This window comes from Cynocephalus volans, chromosome 16 (assembly GCF_027409185.1).
Source record: "Cynocephalus volans isolate mCynVol1 chromosome 16, mCynVol1.pri, whole genome shotgun sequence".
In the NCBI taxonomy this organism is placed as follows: domain Eukaryota; kingdom Metazoa; phylum Chordata; class Mammalia; order Dermoptera; family Cynocephalidae; genus Cynocephalus; species Cynocephalus volans.
The window spans coordinates 19,019,456-19,034,736 of record NC_084475.1 but is presented as its reverse complement, the minus strand read 5'-3'; the positions used below and the strand labels follow the sequence as shown (position 1 = coordinate 19,034,736).

At 48.0% G+C, this 15,281-nt stretch overlaps 2 protein-coding genes across 4 annotated transcripts in view; both read left to right on the top strand.

Moving 5' to 3' along the window:
• CYTH1 (cytohesin 1) overlaps positions 1–15,281 on the top strand; it is an 84,539-nt gene that overhangs the window by 42,496 nt on the left and 26,762 nt on the right. Inside the window, exon 1 of one of the 3 annotated variants that reach the window (XM_063081321.1) lies at positions 7,794–7,860. The exons of the other annotated variants lie outside the window; for them this stretch is intronic. The gene's annotated coding sequence lies outside the window, so the exon portion shown is untranslated. Of the gene's footprint in view, positions 1–7,793; positions 7,861–15,281 lie in introns of those variants that run through there. 3 annotated transcript variants of the gene reach the window in all.
• The window catches only part of USP36 (ubiquitin specific peptidase 36), a 109,704-nt gene that overhangs the window by 91,236 nt on the left and 3,187 nt on the right, over positions 1–15,281 (top strand). The gene's annotated exons all lie outside the window — the stretch shown is intronic.

The window sequence follows — 15,281 nt, the reverse complement described above, 5'->3', positions numbered from 1 at the left end:
AGGGTGCTGTGACTATAAATTAATATCCGCATAGGTATGTCTCACTCCCTTCCTTATGGATCAAGTTTGTGTTTTTCAGAATCAAAAATGGTTACATCTTTATTTTTAAGCAGGAGCATGTTTGGCATTGTACAAAGCACAGCTCATAGCAAAAAACCTGTATCACCATCTGCTGCAATGAATTCTGAGGGGGACTCATTCTGGTTTGAATGTCATGGGCTTTCCTGTTGAGTCCACCAGAGATGAATGCTCACAGCAGTGTACAGAGGCTAGAATGGCCCTTTCTTCTTGATGAAGATGGTGGCCAGAAACAAGGGCTTGGATTCTGCCCCTCTGAAAAAAGCTGACTTTATCCTTTGCCTGAGACTTCCTGTATCCTCCTGAGTTTTCTCTTTTGTTATGGAATGTAAAAGCATAGGGCTGGCTGAGAGTGGTCTGGACCCAAAGTCCAGTTAGACAGGAGGGATGTGGAAGGCAGCAGGTGGAATTTTCTCAGAATCCAGAATTGGTGGAAGGAAGAGGCAGGTATTGTAGGTTGTGGCAGGCACAGGTGCGGGGCATTAAGAGTCCACGTCAGCCTGCAGAGCAGTCAGTTGAGGTGAGGATGAAGTTGGCTTCCGTGCTGCAGATCCAGACGGGAGCCAGAGGTGGGCAGGAGTGGCCCTGGGAAACATACACATTCCAGTTTTCATTCAGCCCTCCCTGTGGTCCAGAAAGTCCACTGGAGTACGTGTGTGTCTGGGGGTTGACAGAACCTACATACAGTTTGCTGCAGGTTAAATCAGAGAGGAAGGGCCAGACCTTCTGGAAGTTTATTGTGGCTTCCATCTCTTGTGTTTCACGTGGATTCTGACACTCCTCCAAAGGCCACTTTGCTGAATTTACAGTGTCTTGTTTCTGCTGTTCTTCTGTTTGTTTTCGGCTTAGCTAAGGTTTCCTTTTTGTAAAAGGACTCTTGTGACTGCTGCCACCTTTCCTGTTTACCTTCTGAAGAATTTCACCTTGTGGGCCATTCACATGGGTTTCACCTTGCAGCTGGAGCTGTGATGTAATTAACTGGGACAGAGTCACTAAAAGCAGTGTAATCACAGACTTTTAGAGCCATGAAGTTCTCTAGAAGTTATCCAGTCCAGCCTTGGTCAGCTCTGCAAATAAAAGCCATTGCCCGGGAGGGCCTCTCTGAAGACTGCACCAGAATCAGCTGGGAATTTAAGTTAAACATTCACCATTGAGATATGATGAGCTCATGTCTTCATACATTACTGGTTCCCTGGCTCCATGATGTGTTTGACGCTATAGACCTAGGTCACTCAGGGGCCCTGCAGGTCTGCTGGTGGGGGAGGACTTGTCCACACATTCCTTCCTTCCTTAAGGAAACGATCTATTGACCTGTGTCACAGTCTTCCTTACTCTCCAGAGGAATCACAGAAGCACAGCTTATAACCTAGGAAAGGTCCAGTGAATTTCTTTTCCAAGTCAGTGGCTGTTCCTGCAGTGTGGCTTTTCTTGCTGGTGTCTAACGTCTCTTTCTCTCTGTATTTTCTGTTAAGAGTCAGGATTGAGTCAGAATTCAGATGAAAGACACATATGAAATCATAGCAGAATGGGCACAGTTACAGCAGGTATTCCACGGGCATCAGGGCAGAGCACAGGGGTGTTTCTCCCACAAAAGATAGTTGTGCATCAGCCTGAGCACATGTAAGTGGCTGGCGGCATTTCCGTATTTTGTCTGAATAAAACCGTGCGCATCAAATTTTGTGTTAGTTTTGGATCTAAATGTGCAGAAAGGCAGAAAAGGAAGAGTCCCCTTCCGTCCCCTCTCTATTGTCCTTGTTTCTAAGAGTGACCATGCTGACGGGTTCAAGTGCATTCTCCTCAGAAGCTTTCTGTGCATTTAGCAAGCATTTGTGTTATGTGAAGAAGGGATTTTTACACAGTATTCTGTGCTGTCCTGTGTCACTGAATGTGTCTCAGAGATCTTTTTATATTAGCATCTATAGATCACCTCATTCTTTTTAATCACCGAATCGTGTAGAAGTAATATTCAGTTATTTTGCAATTTTGGGAGTATATCCATTGGGTAAATTTTTTTTTTTTTTTGGCAACTGGCTGGTACAGGGATCAAACCTTGGACCTTGACTTTGGTGTAATCTGCACTATACTCTAACCAACTGAGCTAACTGGCCAGCTCTTTTTTCTTTCTTTCTTTCTTTCTTTTTTTTCTTGGCACATTGAGTGAATTCTTAAATGAAATTTAAGAATCAATTTTAAAATTTATTCAAATAAAAAAAAAGTGTGTGCATTTTAAGCTTTGGTGGTACAGAAGGTTGCTCCAGTTTAGACTCCACAGCAGTGCAGGAGACTGCTGTGTTACCCCACACCCTTGACAGTATTTTGTATCTTCAAATATTTTGATTTCTACCAGGCTAATGAAAATAGCATATTATTCATGTTTCAATTTGCGTTTTTGAAAAACTGAGTTTGAGCGTCTTTTCACGTTTGGCTATTTGTGTTCCTCTTTCTGTAATCTGCCTCTCATCTCCTTTGCTTGTCTGTTATCTTTATCTTACTAATTTTTATGCTGCTCTCTTTGTGAATTAAAGAAATTAACCTTTTATAACACGGTTGTGAATTTGTTGTCCTAGTTGTTTACCTTTTTTGGCTTACAGGATTTTATTTTCCATTCAAAAGCTTTTCATTTTAATGTAGAAAATCGAACACACTCTCCAAGATTATGACCATATTAATCCATGTTTTATTCTAGAATTTTCATAGTTTTATTTTTCATTAAAATTCTTTGATTAAGCTAGAATTTATTTAGATTTAAATGAGGTAGGCATTCAGCTTAGTTTTATCCCAAGTGGCTAGCTAGCTATTTGCCCCAGCACCATTGACTGCATAATCCTATTTTTCTTAACTGATCGGAAGGAAGTGTACCTGGGTGCTTCAGTATTTCTCGAGTTTCTCCTCTGGTCTTTCTCTTCTCTAGTGCAGTTTCAATTACTGAAGCAGCCTCACACGCTCTAATCTCTGGTAGCTACCCCCATTATATTACCCTTTTTTCCCCTTCATATTTTTCTGGATTATTCTCTCATATATATATATTTTCTATATGAACTTTCACATCCTTCTTGTTATTATATTTCTGTAAAAGTCTTGTTGATAGTGTAAGCAGCATTTGTAAAGGCTGTGATGTGCACACCGAAGAGGGACCCCACGTGGCTGGAGTCTCCCGCCTCTGCTCCAGTTGTGCTCTCTGTTCTCTGCTTCTCTTCCTCCTGACTCTGTGAGAGACTTGTTCTGCTGCAGGAGCCATCCTGGCTTGGGGAGAATTTGCCAGTGTCTGGAGTAGAAGAGAATTAGTCCAGAGAAACCCACCGCATCTTGCCATCCAGGACGACAGCTGAGAGGTGAGGACCGTTTGCAGTGGAGGCAGGTCGCAGGGAGCCTTCACGCTGCTGGACCCCACCGCCTTGGCATGGCCAGCTCGCCTCCGGAGCTGCCTTTGCAGGAGAGAAGCGACCTGGATCTCAAAGGCACAAAGCCTCGCCTACCTCTGGCTCTCACGGGCCTCTGCCGCCCGTCCTCCTCTTTCTTCTCCCTGAAGTCCTGCTCCCGTCTGAGCCACTGTCCCTGCACAGGGCAGGAGAAAGGGGACCCATCCCAGGGCAGCCTCTTGAGAACAAGCTGAGGAGGTGCCCTAGCCCGGGCACAGCTGCAACCTGCCCCCAGCATGCTGAGCTGGCACTGGAGGGCACCGGCAGAGGCCCCTGCGACTGCGGCTCCTTGGCATTGCCCACACTTTGGAAGACCTGCCCTGGACCCCGGCAACCCCGATGAGGCCGACGACTGGTACTGGGGGCCACTTTTCCACTCTGATGTGAGAGTGGACACGACTTCCCTCTCAAGAGAGCTTCCGGCCTTTCCCAGAAAAGGAACAGTTGCCAGTTTTGTTTTATTGAGGAAGCATTTTATTCTGCTAGCTTTTCCTAAAGAATAATGAGGCATTTGTGAGTTTAAGGAATGGAGCTGAAGTACAAAACCCCAGGCCCTGTTTGATGTGGCACAGAGGGAAGGAGGTTGAGCATGCCAAGACTGGCCGAGGCTTTCTGCTTCCTGTGCGTGGGGGCGCCTGGAGCCTGTGGCACAGGCTGTCTGGGTTGGGTGCCTCACGCTTAGCAAGAGCCTTGCCGCAGCACAGGGATGACGGATTTGAGGCGTCGCCGCACTGGAGCACACTCACGTGCTCCTTGCACATCGTCTTCCACTTCAGAAGTCGTTGAAGGAATAAAGGGTTGATGCGTGTTTCCCTTGCACACTGATCCTGGGGTCGCTCCCTGGTTCCAGCTGTCCTGTGCCTGAGACAGGACTGGACAGAGGGTGGGAAGTCAGCGGGGCCTTTGGGGAGTTAGTGTCGTGTGAGGATGGCAGCTGAGGGGACGAGCCATGAGGGGCAAAGACACCTATTTCTTTTTTTTTTTTTTTTTGTAAATAAACATGTTTTTCAGTCTCATAACCTTTAAAATGTGAACATTCTGTAGTTCAGCCACAGTCTTTCCTTCCAGGTCACTTCTTCACTGGGTCTCCATTCTCTTTTATCTAACATGCCTTGGTTCCAGAAGGCAGTTAGCCTTTCACTGATCTTTCCCTCTACGTCATATTCTAAGACCCATCCCATAGGGACACGTATGTGACCCAGTGGTCATGAACAATCTGAAGCATGTTCACCATGATTCTGTGGCCCTGGAGCCAACAATGACCCGACGATGAAGGGCAGCGGTGAGCTCGCTCGGCCACCAGCACCGGCTGCTACTACTTCTGAACCAAGGCTTTGCCACATTGGACAAATGCCCTGTGTCCCTGTTTCTTTTCCTGCATGACCACTGAAAAGCTTCCAGTCCCTTTTATTCCTAAAGGCGCTCACTGCTGCTCTTACTCTCCTGGAAGCACTTCTTTCTTTACATCACCCTCAACCCAGCAACAGGAGAGGTTCCAAGGTCTGACTGCACCTGCCTTTCCAGACTGCCCCCATTGTGCTACCCTTCCCGCCCCAGCCAAGGTCTCTGCCCCCCTCCTGCAGCTGGCACCACTCTCAGCTCTCCTGGAACTGTCCTGGATCAACCTGGGCCACCCCTTCTCTGTCTCCTGCTGTAGCACCTACGGGCAGAGTATTTGGCACTTAACGTGCTACCTGATTTTTTTTCTTTAAAAGCAGTAGTAATTGTGAGTTCTTTGAGTGTGAAACCATATTACCAGCTTTGTGTCTTCCACAGTAACTAACGGTGCCTCACTGTTATGCAGTGAACTTTTTTTTGTTGTTAAGATTGTCGAATTATGAGTCTGAGAAAATCATTTTCAAAAGCTTTTATTTTCTCTGTTGGGATTCCTGACATTCCTGTTCTGTGAATAGTCTTTTTCTCTGGTTTTCTCTGATCGCTGTGATTTCATAAACTTGGCTGTGTGGTCATTTTTTTTTTTTTGGTGTCTGTCTTCTCTAGGTACAAGGAGGGCCACACTGCAGACTTCTTGTTTGCAGCTTTCCCTCTAGCTTCTTGTCTCCGTACTTCCTTGTATCCTAGTTTCTGTGCCTAGAACTGACTGTGTGCAGGCTTCTGCCACCAGCTGCCTCTGGCCTGGATGCAAGCTCAAGCCTTGGCCCAGGTGCATCATGCTCTGTGTGTAAACCCCAGCTGTGCACCCCCTCTGCGTGCTTAGTGCAAGCTGGTCATGCTAAAGGCAGGGCCACAGCAAGCCTTGCTCCTTAAGCCTGAGTCCTGTGTAGGAAGTGATGGGTCAGGATCCACTCCCAGGCTCTTTCACTCCTTGGATGAGTTTGTGTGTGCACGTAGGCACGTTTGTGTGTGTTTGTGTAAAAACTAATGGTGTTACCTCAGAAGAAGGAATATAGCCCTTAGGACTGTATAAATTGCTATGAGAATATTTACAGTTTAAGATATTACTCAAAGTAAAAGCTTAATTTCATGTGCACATGAAATCTCCGGGGAACTGGATGGTGTGTAACCAATTGGCGAATTGGCATGACACAAATTCAGAGAAGACAGTGAGGACTAAGAAGGTCTTTAGGTGATGTTAATACATGCAAACTGGATGAGGAACATGGCTGGAGTCATCAGGGAGGCCTCCCTGTAAGAGGCGGGACTCGGTGGATGGCATGGGTAGGCCTCTAAATAAGAAGAAGTGGAGAGAGATTGGATTTAAATGCTCTGGAGGAGCTGGGAGGGTGGAATCTTCCCTGGGCCAGGAGAAGAGGCAGGTTGGGTCACCAGACAGTGAGAGGCAAGACAGGAGGCCATGAAACCATCCAGTCCAGACTCTCCGTCCACATTTTTGTTGAAAACTGATATCCTTTTTAGCTTCAAGCAAAAATTTTGTAAATAATTTTAGATTTTGTTTTTCATAGGCTTGGTATGGCACTAAAGTAAAATTGTTCATATTCTGGTTGTTTCTAAAAGACTAGGCTGGAATGCAGAGCCAGAGTATTTGGGTCACGCCTGGTGGCACAGCTGTGGTGAGGAGGAAGTCTGTCCACATTCCCCAGCTGGGCTAAATCCCCAGAGAGGAGACACAGTAGCTGCCGCAGTGTGGCCACATAAGTCCAGCGGTGGGGCAGGACTTGTGGAGGGTGGGTGCCTTCTATCAGTAATTTCCTAATGGCAGAAGACCTAAAGGAGGAGAGAGCATGGGGGTGTTTTTAGGGCTCTCTCCTTTGTTGTTTTTCTAGAGCAGTGGTTCTTAAGCAGTGTAGGTATGTTAATGTCTGGAGACATTTTTGGTTGTCACACCTGGTTTCTGCAGGGTGGGGGTGCTGCTGGCATCTAGTGGGCAGAGGCCAGGGCTGCAGCTCAACATCCTACAGTGCGTCTCCCCAGGACAAAGAGTGATCTGCCCCAAATGTCAACAGTGCCTGGATTAAAGAACCCTGGTCTAGCACAATGATTTATTTTTATTTTCTCTCCTTGCTTTTTTTTTTTAATTGAAACATAATTGGTTATACATATTTGTGGGGCACAGAGTTGACTATCAATATTTGTGCACAATAGGTGGTGATCAAATGGGATAATTAGCATATTCATCATTACATCTGCTTGCTTATCTTGTATTTGTTTTAGAAACCTTATGTCCCTTGCCTTATTAGTCACAGGCAGTGTTTCTCCGCGTGGTCCGCAGTCACCTTGTATTCTGTTTAACACGGGGCTCCTGGGCCTGTGGAATCGGGTTTGGAGGACCGGGGCTCCACACCTGAGTGTTTTTAGCAAGTGCCTCTGTGATTCTCCTGCTCTCTGAGGTTGGAAGGCCGCTGCCCTCGGGCCGTAGCCACGTTTCTTGTCACTTTATCATCCTCAAGATCACCCTGACCCGCGTGCTCCGGATGGTGCGTGCTGCAGAGAGGCGCCCGCGCCGCGGGGGGCGCGCTCGGAGGGAAGGGGCGCCCCACGTGGGCGAGGCCGGGCGCGGGAGCCTCTGGTCGGGCCAGCCCGGTGCTCGCGCCCGCAGTAAGGACAGGCGGCGGCGGCGGCGGCGGCGGCGGGGTCGCACCCGCGCCCACGGGCCTGGGAGCGGCTCCCGCGGTGCCCTCCGCGCGCTCGCCGGCCGCGCGCACCTGCGGCCTCGCGCCCGCTCCGCCCGGGCCGCCGCGTCGCCGCCCCCAGCGCCGTGGCCTCCCCCGCGGGAGCCGCGCCCGCCCGGGCCCGACGCCGCCGCCGCCTTCGGGCTCGCGGGGCCGCGGGGAGGGCGCGCGCCGCGGCGGGAGGCATCGCGGGCGGGCGCGGGGCCCCGGGGTGCCCGCCCTCCGGCGCCGCATTCCCGGCTCTCTCCTCCCGGGTTTCCCCCGGCCTCTGGGTAGGTGCCCGCGCGTTCGGCGTGGTTTCTTCTAGGCCTGAGACTGAGGAACAAGCCCAGACCCATGGCCTTGGCCCAGCCTCGGCGAGCTTAGACATGGGGAGGCGGCGAGCGGAGGGGCAGGTTCAGGGCACGTCTCCCCGCCGGGCTTCCTCATGGGCAGCTTTGCAGCTTCCCTGGGCATCGGGAGCCTCTCTCCAGCAATGCACATCCAAAAGGGGGTGGAATTGTGCATCTGATTGGGTTGCAGGGGTCCTTTCCAGCTGTGAGGGAGGTATTTAAGCGCAGAAGGACTTGTGCTTGTAATTACAGAGGGCCAGCATGCAAATAGGCTTTAGGAACGGGGGGGGGGGGGGGGGGGGAGAGTGAGAGAGAACTGACATCTTGACATCCCCACCGAGCCTCTATTTTGGATGCGGAAGGGGTGTGGTGGCCCAGCTGTGCAGCGTGACAGTGATTGCAGCTGGCACGGGAGGCAGGAGCGTCCCCTGTCCCCTCGGAGCAGGGGCGAGCACAGAGGATTTGGCTCTCCGGGTGGAACAGGGAACTCCTCGCCTTCCCTGAGAGGTAAGGACCATGCCCCTCGTCCCACGTAGGCCGGAGGTAGAAAATGGTTCTTCTCGAACTTGTCCTCGCTCTGCATTTGGTCTTTCCCATCCTCTTAAAAACAGCAGCGGACACAGGTTTGAAGTCTTAGCTCTAGAAAGGAGCTGCTGCGAGACCCCAGCTGTGTCACACATTGTCCCTGAGTGAGGTTTTAGAAAAGGTTGAGGTTCTTAAAATGATTGTTTTCTAGGTTTTTGCATTTATTGAAAGCAGATGTTAATTTTGTTCTAATAAACCAATTTTTTAGGGTAAAATTTTATGGCTTAGTTTCTGTTATACCTTGAAATTTGACCTCATTTCCCTTTGGTTAGCAGGTGAAATCATAACATGCAAACCGTTAGGTAAAATGTGTTGACTCCTTTCTCTGTGTAAGACGAGATAGTAAAATACCTTCCTCTTACACGACAGTGTGTGGAGCTTTTCTAAAGTCCTCTCATTTGAGAAGGGCTGGGATGATGACTTCCCCTTTCCATGTGTGAGGAAACGGGGGCAAGGGGCAGGGGGAGGTTGGTCATGGTTTGCCCAAGATCTCCAAGCAGGGCTCTCCACTCTTCCCCTGTCAACCCTGGGTACCATCTCATTTGAATTCACGAGGCCCGAGAGTTAGGGTGGTCCTAAGGTACATTGTCTCTGAGACTGAGAATAGGAGCAAAGTCTTCCTTAAAAATGCAGAATATGGTAATAAAATCTTTAATAGACTGACTTCCAGTTGGGTGGTTTTTGCATGGAAAGAATTTAAACTAGAATAGCTGGAAGGCACCTCTGCCTCTCTATGCTCAGTATCATTTATGCTAGCTGCATGCTAATTTAACTCTTTGGTTCTAGTAGTAAGTGTAATTTCTTTTAATAATCTCTTAGGATGCAAGCTGGTGGTGAGATACTTGTTTTAAAGTGCTCTACACAAAAGTCAAATCATAGTTTCTTGGGAAAGAAGAAATTGGGGAGTTAGAATTTTGCTGTTAAAAAAAAAAAATTTTTTTTAAAAATATGACCGTAAGGGGATCTTCACCCTTGACTTGGTGTTGTCAGCACCACGCTCTCCCAAGTGAGCCATGGGCTGGCCCTAGATTTTTGTTTATTTTTAATTGTGGTAAAATTCACATAACAAAATTTACCATCTTAACCATTTTTAAGTGTACAGTTCAGTGATGTTAAGTATATTCACATTGTTGTGCATCCAACCTCCAGAACTTTTTCATCTTGCAAAACTGAAACTTTGTTCCCATTAAACACTAACTCCCCGTTTTTTACTTCCTGCCAGTGCCTGGAAAACCCATTCTACTTCCCATCTCTGTGAATTTCACTACCCTAGGGACTTCACATAAGGGGGATCCTACAGTATTTGTCCTTTTGTTACTGGCTTATTTCACCCAACGTAGTGTCCCTCAGGGTCCATCCATAACAGCACGTATCAGAATTTTCTTCCTTTTCAAGGCTGAATGATTTGGTATTAAATTTTAGAAAGGATTGCTATGGTTTTGACTCAGTAGGAAAGAAATGTAATTGATTTCCCAGAGTTGAAAGACTTATTGGCAGGAAGAGTGTCACCTGGTCTGCAGCTTCAGTCACACCCCTGCTCTGCATCCATTTTCCAGTGTCCTCTGATCCTGACAGCTGTCCTGAGGAATGTCTCTAAAATCCGGGTTTTTCGAGAAATCTCGGAATGCGTACAGCTTTTTGTTTTACATATCTGTTCTGCCTTTTACCCAGGAGATACTGTGAATGTTGACTGCATTCTCATCCCTGTCTCAAAGCTCTGCCCCCATGCATTTGTAACATCAGCATGGAGTTGAGAGCTTTGTCAAAGTTGAAAATTTCTTTTCTCAATGAGAAGAGTAATAGCTCTCCCAGGCCAATCCATTCTCCAATTACAGTAATGATCTGTAAGCACTTTGTCATTGTCTCTGATTCCCCGACTGTTTTTTCTTGTTTGCTGCCTTACCTGAAGTTCTGAGTCATGACACGCAGCTCTACTTTCTTACCCTGCAGTTTTTAATTTACCAGATTTCATATCACTCAGGGTCATTTGTACTTTCTCCCTGTGATGTAAAAGCTGTCCTCTGTTTCAAAGAATATCCTGCTTGGGAAGCAATCTCTTATTTTCTCATTTGCTTTGAGGAACAAATAGGTGAAGTCACTTGCCCAGGGTCACACAGCGGGTGTGCCTGGGCAGGGTGGCAGTCCAGGATCAGTCCCAGAATTCGAGCGCGGTGCTCTTGCTGTGGACTCGTGCACACTTCTGGAGTTGCCAGCATATCTGTAGGTATTTCCTTGGACCCTCACTCCCACAGGAAGGGACCGGATCTGCCTTCCACCTGTTAGGCAGGCAGTAAATGTACGTTGAGTGAGTCAAGGATGACACTTTTGGAAAGAAGTGAAGGAGGAAGGTTGATCAGATACAGAGATGAGAAACTTGGCATTTGAGCATCTACTGTGCCAGCTGTTTTATCTTCCTTTCCTTCATGTAGTCCTCATGGCAGTGCTGACATTTAAGGGCAGTAGATCTCTTGTACAGATGGACGAAACCCAGGCCCAGAGAGAAGAAGACATTGCTAAACACTAGTGTGTCTTCAAGGCCTGAGCTCTTTCCAGTATTTTTAAGTTTTTCAAATTATAAGTCACTGGGATTTCCTGGGAGACCAAGTGACTTACACCCCTAGGGTGGTGCAGAGGGAGATGAATGGCCATTTTGTTCAGGATCCAACTAGTAGGATCTATACAGGTGTATGGTCAGTGGGTGCTGGATGCTGTAACTAGTGCTCACGACATTTGGAGTTCTTCACCCCGCGTGCAGGCCCTGTGATCACTGTCTTTGCAGGCTGGAGACATACCACCTTCCCTCAGTGGACGGTTTCCCAGATTTGCACTCTTGACCCCAAAAGTGCAGTTTGTAAATAGCCAGTTGTTCCCTTCAGAGCGGGTGGCAGTTTCCGTAGAGGATGTAGAAAAGCCGTGCTTTATTTCACCACTTCTGCTGCTGTTTTAGGCAGGGCTTAAAGGTCAAGTTTCTGAGGGCCCTGTGTGTATTTCCAGTGTTTGTGAAATATCCATAAAGGGGTGTGGCCTCAATTAGGGGAGGACACCCCTGGCTGCAGGCCCCCTGGAGGGCTGAAAGACCATCTTCTGGGCATGGGCAGGAACTTTGACTAGGGTGGTTATTTTTTAATTTTCCTTTTCTACGAGAGAAGGGTGGGCCTGCGGGACTCTTGGACTCATGTCTTACTTTTTTAGACGTTTTTTTTGCTCTGCTGGTATAAATATGGACCATTTTTACTTGTTGAAAGGCAGGGGCTATAAGAAGGGTGCTGGGTAACAATTACAGTGGAAAACAAGGCGAATGGTGTATTTTAGAGCTGGGCCAAGGGGTCTGGTGGTAGTGTGTGACCTCACAGAGCGACGTCTTGGTCCTAATGCTCACCTGGGATGCTTTCGTTTTGTGGCACACATGGGGATTTGGGACGGTGCGTCCATTCGGGCTTGCAGCGGCCATGTGTCTGCTGAGCAGAGCCTGCTGTCAGAAGAGCTGCATCTTCAACTAAACTTCGGCGCGTGTCCCTGGGCATCTGCCTGTGGCCAGCGGAGTGGAACTGCAGGGATTTAGCCAGAGCCCGCCATGTGCTCTTGTGGTCACCTGGCTTGGAAAGAGGGGCCTGCCTCTTTAAGACAGTCCTTCTTTGTATGCGCTGCCTGAAGCTGTTTCAGCTCTGGGTTTCTGCTGACTGCTAAAATCTGCAAAGCAACATTTAATAAATAAATAAATGAAAGCTTGCCATGTGGTTTTTCTATTCAAAGCCAGCACAATGGCCCCTTGTTGTATCTGTCATTTTAATCCCCTTCATTAAATTGGAACCCTGGAAAGGAACGGTCAGGGGCTGGTGCTGGACAGTGCCCTGACTGCTGTGGACACCTTGCAGATTAACCTTTGCGGGCGTGGGTCTCAGGGCCCCTGAGTTGGTGGGCGGGGAGGGCAGCTGGGATGCATCTGGGCAGCTCCCTCCCTCTCTGATCTGCTCCTTTGTGCTCCAGTTGGCAGTGGGGACAGCCTGCTGCCCTCCCCAGTAGCCATTCTGTTAAAGAGAAAGGGCTCCGCTTCCTCCCTGGCACAGAAGTGTGGCTGCAGCACGTGGCAGTGGTGGAGGGAGGAGTTGTTCATTGCTTGCCATCTGGCCCATCCGTGGCCGTTCCTCTGCAGTCTAACTCTCATGTCTACGCTGGAGAGCAGCGGCGTGAACACACAGCCTGCCCAGCACAGCGTGCCTCTCCCAGAAGCCCTGGGTGGTGCCAGCTCTGCCCTCCCGTCCTAGCCGTGGCCTTCACAGCATCTGTGAGACGCTAGCCGGGATGGTAGGGATCACTCACACCTCCGGCTCTCCAGCAGCAGTGTGGGTTCTGTATGCTGTTAAATGAAATGAAGCAGTTTGCCTTTGGAATTCTTTTCTTCCTCTGGGCAGTATGAGACTGAAGGCTGGAATGAAAGATCTGGTGTTGCATTAGCTTATGCAGAGGAAAATACTTTTGTTGAAATGCTAGATTTTTCCTCATTTCAAAGCAAAATTCCACTAGAAAATTAAGATCCATTTTTTTTTAAGTTAGATGATTTGTTGAACCAAAAGGGAAGCAGCACTGTGATTCAAGGTTCCTAAGCCTGGGATGAGGCAGTCATGTAGAAGGGATGTGGTCAGGCAGGAGACTGGATCAAAATGAGTGTGAATAAATGTCCTGTTTTTTCTAACTGCAAATCGGACAGAAGCTTTTTCTGTTTGACTCTGAGGACACAGAAGGCCTGTCTTTTCTACTAACCATGGATTAACATTTTTATGTTTTGTTTTTAAATTGCCACAGTGCATATGTGTGTTTATTGTAAAGCAGGTAACCAGGGTGTGTCTTCCCAGACTGGCCCATCCCCAAAGCAGCTGCTGTTAATTAACTTTTTCTGGTTTTGCATCTTCTGGTGGGTGCTGCCAAGTTCTTGTATCGCTGGTTGTTTTGTCAGAGGCAAACATCATCTCCTGCCGTCTTCCCGTGGTGGATGAAGACTTCACTCAACAACATTCCCTTCCCTTTCCCTGTCCAGGATGGTTTATTGCCACGCTCACTTCTTTTATTGTCACCTTTGAAATCGACTTCTTGTTCCCTCATCTTCACCCCATGCCTCCCGCGTGTTGAGAGGAAGCTGTCGGGACCCCCTTGTCCCCACCTCGCCCCCCACAGCTCCCCATCAGCTAGCACCATCAGAGTGATAACAGATAGCTTTTGTTCTGCAACCTGGTTAGTCTTTCTTGCTTTGTCTACAGGTGGCTTCTGGAAGTTCACAACCAGTAACAGGACCATAACAGGGATGTACAGGGATGTATGTGCCACTCATCCTAGAGCGAGGTCATGCCCCGTCACCCCCCTCTTGGGCTCAGCCCCCTCAGAGGCGCTGCTCCTGGCACCCTTGGTGCCCAGGTGACACCCCATAGGGCCTGCTTTTTTCCTTGCATGATTTCATTTAATTTACTTTTCCTGTTTCTGTGCTCTCCATTCTGTTGAGAGGAGGCAGAGTGGTGCCTGCCCACACCACAGGTGTTTCTCAGCCGCTTTCTCGTGCATTCTTTTGTCCTGAATCTGTTTCATTCTTCATGGTGGCATGCTTCTTGCAGCACGTTGGCGTCCTGTGCTGGCCTGGCCTGGTTTCTTTCTGCCAGCCGGTGAATGTGTTTGTTATCCTGAGGCCCCTGGTGTGCCCTATTCCTTACATCTGCATCTTTTTCCTCCCTGGGTGCACAGGAGACAAACCTTCTGATCCTGTGTGTCTGAAGTGATCCCATCTTGCTTGCCCATCTGATTGGGAGTTCTGGGGTCAAAGCCATTTCATTTAGAATTTTGAAAACCCCACCCCACCGTCTTCAGTGTCCAGGGCCCTCATTCTGACACCAGCCGCTTCTTCCTCGTGAGTGGTCTGATTAATCCCCTCCTTTACCCCTGGAGGTTTCAGGATTTTCTTTGCTCCTTGAACTTCTAAATATTTACTATGAATATTTCCCTATGGGGTTTAAAATTTTTTTTTATTACATTCAGTAGGTTGATTTTTTGCTTATGTTTTTTTCAGTTTTACTTGTATTTTCAAGTCTTTTTGCTTTGTTCTGCAAGAATTTCTCGACTTTGTCTTTTAATTCTTAATTGATTTTTTTGATTTTGGGGGGAGGCTTGAGGGGCAAAAATATGTTTAATTTGTGAGAGTGCATTCTTTTTTTGTACTTGTCCCTTTTTTAGAGTTTCCTGTTCTTTTAAAGTTTTCTTCTGTTCCCTAATTATCTCTGTTCACTCCAGGGTGGGTTTTTCTGTTCCCTATCTTGTTGTTTTTCATCCGTGCTTCGGTCTGGTTATCTCTGTAAGTGTAAGAATGAAGCAATGGATGGGTTCTGTGGATGCTCTGTGTATGGGCTGGGCCTTGAGAACAGGGAGGCTTTGCTTTAGGGTGAGTGGGCCAGAGCCTAGTTTGCTATAGGGTCATATCAGGTCTCCCAAATGTTAGAATATGGCGAGCTTCACCCTGGGCACCAGCTCCCATTCTAGCTGCTTGCTCACCAGAAAGTTGGTCAGCTCTTGTGTTTCTGCCTGGGGATAAACATGTATGCACAGTCTTTAGTGTGCTAGGCCCAGTGCTGGGTACCACAAACACAGCTGTTTACAAGGCATGCAAGGTCCCTGCCCTTGTGGACTTTACATTTGTGTAGTCCATTTCTGTTGCTTATAATAGAATACCTGAAACTGGGTAATTCATAAGTAAACAGAATTTATTTCTTACAGTTCAGAGACTGGGAAGTCCAAAG